The sequence below is a fragment of the Diadema antillarum genome, unplaced genomic scaffold (genome assembly GCF_040938485.1).
Source record: "Diadema antillarum isolate AM-2024a unplaced genomic scaffold, OU_Dant_1.0 scf00000074, whole genome shotgun sequence".
Taxonomy (NCBI): domain Eukaryota; kingdom Metazoa; phylum Echinodermata; class Echinoidea; order Diadematoida; family Diadematidae; genus Diadema; species Diadema antillarum.
Window position 1 is genome coordinate 4,108,110 of NW_027270963.1, and position 8,557 is coordinate 4,116,666.

Sequence of the window (8,557 nt, forward strand, 5' to 3'; positions counted from 1 at the left end):
CGGCATCGACATATGAATAAACTGATGACTGTAAGATCCTGACAACGACGATGCCAATAATTAAAGAAGAAGGAGAAGAAGAAGAATGATAATGATAATAATAATGAATAACATTTATATAGCGCTTAATACTGACGTTTCTAAGCGCATCAATCCGGGAAAAAAAAATATATAACGTAAAAATAAAATACAGCATTATGTACATATTATGATAAAACAACAGCAACAACAACAGCAGCAGAATTAAGGTTGTGTAAACAGATAAGTTTTCAACAATGACTTAAACCTATCAACATTTTCAGCGTTACGAATATAGAAAGGGAGTTTATTCCAAAGAAGTGGGGAAATAACAGAAAAGGCCCTATCACCATAACGGTAATAGAAGGCATATTGTTATCAATATTATGGATGATAGAAATCATTACTATGTATATATATGACTGTGATTTCATTTTTCAACACTGCTTCTGAATCTGTGACAACTGCTGGTCCTTTCTAAACTGCTAAGTCCTTCTACAGTCAGATTACGGCTTCAGTCACAGTTTGAACTGTAACATTACAACATGGCAATACACTGTATCAATACAAGAGAGTTTTTTTTTTTTCTTTTGAGCAAAAATTAGAGGGAAATCGTTTGGCTGATATAACAATATATTTGAGAGCTTCTAATGTACAAGTTTCCGGGCGAGGGGCGTGGCTGTCGAAAAGAAATCGACGTGTCAGTCGGAATTCTCAAAGGTAGTTCAAATCAGATCTATTGCAGAGGATTTAGACCATGGACACTAAACAGGAAATACATTTGTTTTGTCATGCGACACCTGAGCATTTTCAATGCCCTCACCAATTTTTCTTTCTCAATAGAAGAAGAGGAGGCGGAGGAGGAGGAGGGAGAAGAAGAAGAAGAAGAAGAAGAAGAAGAAGAAGAAGAAGAAGAAGAAGACGAAGAAGAAGAAGAAGAAGAAGAAGACCCCATCCAATTTCATATTGAAGATTCATTCATCACTATAAATAAAAGTCATTGATATTTGAAAGAGACATCAACAAAAGAGTAATATAAATCTTGCTGTGATACTACATGTATAGATATAATCATTAATGCAGGAACTAAGCAAAGAATAATTGTTTATATAGTAACATTGTTCTCCAGTGTATCAATCAAAGCATGTTTTGTATGTTTCTGAGGTTTGTTGGTTTGTTGCTGTTGTTGTTGTTGTTTTTGTTTTTTTTTTGGGGGGGGGGATGAAGTTATTGCAAAAGATGTCGTAATTTGGCTTGATTGGCTTCTACAGTACCTCATTGTTTGAATTTTATTTGACGCAACAAAGTTGACTGAAATATCCAACAGTCACAGTACGATAGATTTTCGGCACAAAAATCTTCTGTAAAGTGACGTGAGGAACAAGAGCAGGAATGAAAAAAAAAAAACCTTCAAAGTTACGTATTACAAACGAAAAAGTGTCATCCCCACTGAGTTGTAAGTGCGTTTAAGGACACGAGATTTATTTTTCCCTTTTAGTTGTATTAAGGGGGTTGTTAAATATTACGTGAAATTTCGTGTAGATAGAAAGGTCATCATCTTCAGCACCTGACACTAAGTAAGGTGAAACGTTTTCTCTCGTCATTTCTCAGCTATGTATAACTGCGCTCTGGACAGAGTGGACGCAGAATAGTAATTGGAATAATTGGTTCGTAAGTGGGCAACAGTGATTATTCCATGGGGATAAAAGGGGGAAAAAAAGAACCAGAGTGAGTGCCAGACACGGAAGTGACAATTTCAGTTGAACCCGGCGGTGAATTTTGCCAACGTAATCGCGGTGGGGGAGAACAAAAAACGAACAAGAAGAAAAAGAAGCGAGGATCAGTGGGATGTAAGACGAAATGATAACCTTCAGGACAATTTACGTAAGCTGAAAGACCCAGCGAAGTTTGAGTATATAAAAGATCATTGCACTTCGAATCTCACTCCGTGTCATTCCTGCCTGAATCGCGTCGACTGCGCCTGTACCTTCCTCTGCCGCGAAAATCCGAGACGATCCCTTGATCCCTTCCTCGCGACGCCACGCCATATAGGACACACGTGAAATCGTAAAAAAAGGCGCCGCGTGTGTCAAGTTGTCCGTCCTCTTTGCAGCGGAGGAGAAGAAAAAGGAAGAGGAAGAAATCACGCCAGTTGAATTCCGTTAAGTCCCACAGGCTGTCTCAAACATAACATCCGTCCAAAATGCTGCAGTACTTGACTATGTTAATCTGCGGTCTCCTCGTGTGTCAACAAGGTACGTGACAGATCATGTTGCTTTGCATGATATTCAAAGTTGCTGTTTATGTTGTTTTCTCTTTTATCTGCGCACTTATTTCCTCCCATCCCATCTGTTGGTTTTTCTTTTTTTAAGTTCTTCATGAAACAAAGCAAATGATTTGTATGCACATGAATGTATAGGCAACAAAGGCCTATTTTACACACCTCTAGTTTTTTTTTAGTTTTTTTTTTTTACGACAGACTAATATTGCCAATCACTGCCAATGAAGAAGAATAATGGTCCCTTGTAAATCTTTCGTCCAAGGTTTAGATTAAGCAGAAGCAATATCGTAATTTCTTTCTTTCTCAACTCCCAAGAATATCTTAGTCTGTGCATGTTCCATGGTCAGCGGCATGGCTTGAGAGGGAAAAAAACTGCTACAATCAATGAAAAAAAGAAAAAGAAAACGATTTCTTACGCCACCTCCGATGACGGTCAAGATTCTTTGATTCCCTAACGCCGCCATCTGGGGATCAATAATATACAGTTATTGAAATTAACAGAGCTCTTTCATGCGTACTTATGCGAAACAATAACGAAAGAATATTGATTGTTGTACAGAGTTTGAAATTTTGTATACGTCACGCTGAGTTTTAGAAATCCCACTCACAAAGAAAGTATATTGCGACAACTATTAGGCTGCTTCGATCACCTCGAGTTTGAAATCAAATACTGAATTTGGTTATCATCGACACTACTCGAGAGATAATAACTTCACATTGGCGTGATTATAAAGGTGAATTATTGAATGTTCTTTGTTTAATCTCTGGATTGCATAATTATCATTATCCGAAATGAAAATTTCATAAAATTGATACATTATCGAGGCTTTTAATTTGAATGCGTTTCGATTTAAGAATTTCTGACAATCATCCTGCCGTAAAACATGGCGATTTGCATCAGATCCAAAGCGATTTTTTTCTTTTTAGAATTACCTTCGAGTTATTTTTCGACTCCTCATTTTCTATAATCTGTTCAAGGGGGAAGTTTTCTCAAAAATATCTATTGCGTGCATGTAGTAATAACAATTAGGTAGTATACACATCAGTGAAGTTTAAGGACAATCCGTTGAAAAGTTATTAATTTTGAAAGTTTTTGGGCCTCAATCGCCTCATAAGATGACTGCAACAGAACAGCGACATAAAGAAAATATAAAAAGAATTTCACAAAATGTATTCCTTTTTATGAAAACTAGACATTCCTTTGGCTTGTCACTTATATTATTATGTAAAGGGTGATATTATTCCCCTGTTTACTAAAAGGGGTAACTCAATTAGTCTCCTATTATTGGAGAAAAAAAAAGGAAATATTTTGCCAAAATCTCTTTGTTTTCTGTATATCGTTATTCTGTTTTATGCAATGATTGCATCAACACTGTACAAAATTACTAATTTCTGAATGGGTTATCAGATTTTCTTCAAACTTTACTGATAAAGTGTTATACAATAATATTCATATTACTTTCATTCAATCCTAAAGTGCATTTGGGGAAATTCCACCTTAAAAAAAACCCAACAAGATCGTCAAAGTTGTGTCGTGTTTTGGTGTGTCTCATGGCCAGTAAACGTTGAATTGTTATGCATTTTCCATCGCTTTATTTATTCTTTGCTACTGTTGCTAAGCATGCATTGATTTCCCGCTGCTTGAATATCCGTACATAATATTTCGTACATGTTTCGTGACTTGTACTTTTTTTTTTAATTGCTCAACAATATTGGTTGGCAAATTTGTATACTCTGTATTTTGCATTGTACTTTTCTTTTACGGAAATAAAGTATAATTGAATGGAATGGAATTGAACTGAATAATATTTGCATGAGCATATCAAAATGAACATCAATGAATGCCACTTTTTATTTCACGGAAATTTTCCGTTAATTGGTGTTATATTTCGGTATAATTTCAGGCTTTGATTGGTGATGTAAATGATGTCTTGATTATAACATATAAAATGGTTATAACATATAAAATAAAAGAAAGAATTCTCTTCCGACAAGATCACTACAACAAAATAAAGATCTCAGTGATGGTAATGATCACAAGATAAGATGATTGCAGAGTCTGCGCGTAAGTCGTAAAGCACGGCTCAACATTATAGCGGTGGCTCTAGCCACTAAAAATTCATCTTTTGATGGCCCGAACGGGCAACTAAGATTCAAAATGGATTGCCACTTTTGCTTTTATATCGGGTCATAATGAGATTTCAGATTTCAAATCATAGTGGGGAAAAAAATAAGTGTCGATCCGTGTGTAAAATTTTCTTTGAAAGAAATGTTTGTTAATGTAGATTTCTTACGTCTGATCAGATAATTGCACTACAGAAGTTTTATATCCCCTTTTTTCAACGTGGAAGAAAGAAAATCGTCGCATGGACTGTGTTTTCCCAAACACAGTCGTCTTCGGTTGTTGTGTACTCCCCTATTGTCGTAGACGTATATCGCCGCTTATTTTATTTCACAAAAAGAAAAAGATCGCTCTGTTTTAATATTCGTGATAGAGCCTACGGTATGTGTGACATTAAATGTATTTATCTTACGGAGGTCTCTGGTGTCAGGTTCTTTTCAGATCGAAAATTGAGTTAGTTTCAAGCATGTTTTCAGTGATATATTTCATTTTAGGGCACATCATTTTCTCCGATTATTTTATAGGAACCTAAGTGCCTCAACATTATTTCCACTCCTGAATCGCCGAGTTCTTTTTTCTCTCTTTGACCTTGTAAAGTGCTTTCATCTATTGTAAATCAGTTACGTCGGGAAACTGCAGCTAATGGATTAACAAGGACGGGGTGAACGAAAGGGTACTCGGGAGGGGGATAAGAATAAAACGAGCGCAGTCGTTGAGCTCTCCTGATTTTTCTGGGTTTTTTTTTCTCTCTCACTCTTTTCAAGTCACAGTTTGAGATCTTCACCATTATAATAAAGGAGCTTCTGAAGCTCCTGGATTGTATAGTCGACAGCTTGCTGATTAAGCGTGTATAATGTGACCAATCTAATAAAACATTCTTTCTACAGGCATGATTATTTCACATTTTGGTTACAGCTCTACATAGATATTCAGATTGTTGTTGTTGTTGTTGTTGTTGTTGTTGTTGTTGTTGTTGTTGTTGTTGTTGTTGTTGTGTTTGCCTTTTAGGATGACTTCCAAGACGTTAGTCTGATCTTACGTGCTCACGTTTGTTGTACACACTGTTTTTGCGCCATTCTGCAGGATACGCCAATCAGCTCCAGCAATACACGCGCAACACATACGGTTACGACATCTTAAAGGTACTACATGTACTGTATACGCTATAATTTTCGCGTACATAAATTTTCGCGAATTGCCGCTGTCACACATTTTCGCGAGTGGTTAAATTCGCGATTGGGGGACCAGAGAAAATATGAAGTGACAAAGAAAGTGTGAATTTTCAACTTACTAGCAAATAAGAATGATACTAGTTATACACTGCATGAAAAAAACTTACCAAACTCTGCGAACTAGTAGGTTAGAATTCAACATTTTTGAAGTGGTTAAGTCCATCACGCTAGATTTCTGACGAGTGGTCCCCTTGCGATAATGGATTGGCTCTCTACAGTATTCATAAGTAGACGTGGACGTGCGTAAACAAGCTTAGCCAGTATGGTCTGTACGGTAAGCCGTGACATGGTATACTAGTACAGTGTACTGAAATGTTCGTATCATCAAGGCAAGGGATTCATTTTGAAAGGTAATATTTTCGCGTGTTGTTAATTTCGCGAATAGCTCCCGACTCGCGAAATTCGCGAAAATAAAACCCCCACGAAATATATAGCGTATACAGTATTATGTTTGTGATCTTTCTTTGTATGAAGTGTTTACACTTGCTACCCTTTTGATGATATTGTGAATTGAACAGCCGGGATACTTTATAACATTACCTGCTCCCCTTAAAGGGACTGTGCAGTACTGGTATGGGGATTCATGTTTTTAACATATAAGAGAGATACTGGGAAACCTCTTATGAAATATTAAAGAGCATGTATTCAATGTTTATTATTTTGATGAAAATTGGTTTTCAAATGGCTGGAATATCCAAAAAAGTGATGATAATGAAAGACTACAGGCCACGCCTTTTATTAGGATCCCTTTGTTTCACCTCGTTTTTGGATATCTCAGCCATTTGACACCCCTAAGAATCGCATGCTCTTTGATATCTCATAGAGTGGTTTCTGAATATCTCGCAAAACGTTAAAAGCTAAATCCTCACCTCGACCGGAACTATACACACCCTTTAAGATATAATGTACAGTAATTTTATCTACTCGGATACTTTTTATAAAAGATGTTAGCTTGTTACGATAACAACTTAATGTAGTAACAGAGAAAAAGAAGCTGGATTTTTGTCTTGTCATTACTATAACTTGCCTTTGCAGCAAGACTTGCTATCATAATCATCAACTCTTCAAAGAAAGGGGAGAACACTTTCATTGCATATACATTGGAAGTATATATGAAAATGGATACATTTATCAAAGCATACCAATGATAGAAATATTACATTGAAATACAAGATCTAAAATTTAAAATAATTCTCCAATTTCTCAAATGTTTTACTCAACTAACCTCACTCAAATTTCACCTTCATTCAATTTAACACACACACACACAAAAAAAAAGATTAATTGCCCAACAATTTGGTCATAGTAATGTACAAGTTCAACATTTACAACTTATCATTAAAAAGATCACAAACCATTAGGAGAGTTGTGAATAAATGTATTGATATCATCATCTCAAAATAATTTGCACAGCCCAATTGCGGTTGTGACTAAAATGAGTATTGCGCATTAAAAATATAAAATCTTTAACCTATACATCTGATACCGATGAGACTTTTATAAAGGACGGATGCGTCTTCACTTGAGATAAAAAAAAAGACAATGGAAAGGAGAAAAAAAAGTGAGAGAGCGAGAGAGAGAAAAAGTACACAAACAAAATGAATGGACGCAACATCAACTGCAGGTGTTATAGTGCAATAAGATCACTAATCATGATGACAAACTAGAAAGATTTGGAATACAGGTAGTAGGTAACAGAGAGTGAAAATATTGTAGCGACTGTTTTCACGTCTTATCAATGCCAAGTACATGAATTGGACATTTGGTTTACGGACCGGGAAAATTAGATGTGATTTAAAGACCCAATTTCTTCAGGAAGGTGAATTATTAACTTTCACTTCACAGTCCGTTGCAGGATCGACTAACCGTCGATGCGGTAGTCTTGGAAAATGATGATGCTGGCATCTTCAAGGCAGAAAACTATGCTAAAGTTCCGGTGATATATAGGTTAAAGAAACAACACACGCACACACACGAAATTTTCGAGCCACAAACCCTTAGTTAGGGATTCTCTTGTAAGTTCGTTGGAGAGGTTGGCTTTTCCGTGATGCTTGTTCACTCCATTTCCTTTGTTTCTTCTTTGTCGTTGTTGCCCCCCCCCCCCCCCCCCCCCCCATCCCCTCCCTCCAGTATCTAGCCGAAACACTTGGTGATCAGACGCGGAAACTGGAGTCCATCCCCGAGGAGGGGGAATCCCTGAACGATGTAGTTAAGGAAACCGAACTGGAGCCCAGTAACGATAGCGACAGAAAGGTATATATACATTACCTTCAAAATAGTATTATTTTATGTAGCAATGCTCCTATCTTTTCTTTGTTTAAAGGTTCGATGATTGGCATGGTTGTTTGCATAGCGTAACTTCTATCAAGCGCACTGCGACCTGTACATGCAATTCCTACATTACGTTTGCCACTGCCACCTCCAGCCAGTATCGCAGGGGAGGCGAACGTGATAAAATGACCGGTTGAACCGGTGGTTTGGATAGTTCTTTCTCATAACATTAACCAGGTCAATAATGGATATGCTTTTTACAGGCATAGTGGAGGTATCTGACGTATTAATTAACATATTTTCATTAAGTCGTACATCAAAAATTAGAAGATGATATCAGTGATGTGGCCGCCGTGCGTGCTATCTACAGAAGATATCAAAATAACATCTTGTCACAATGACTTGATTGTTCTATATTGTCATTTGTACTGAATTTTCAAAAGAGATATCTAATGTCAGAGGATATATGCATGACACGGTTTCAAAATCACAAAGTTATGCACGAAAAAGAGTCGTCATATCATAACATTTCGTACTAGAATCTTATTAATTGCGATTTCACAAACACATGTCACAATTACAATAATATGCAAATATAGAATGAGAAAATGACGTCACGACCTCGCGACTTTC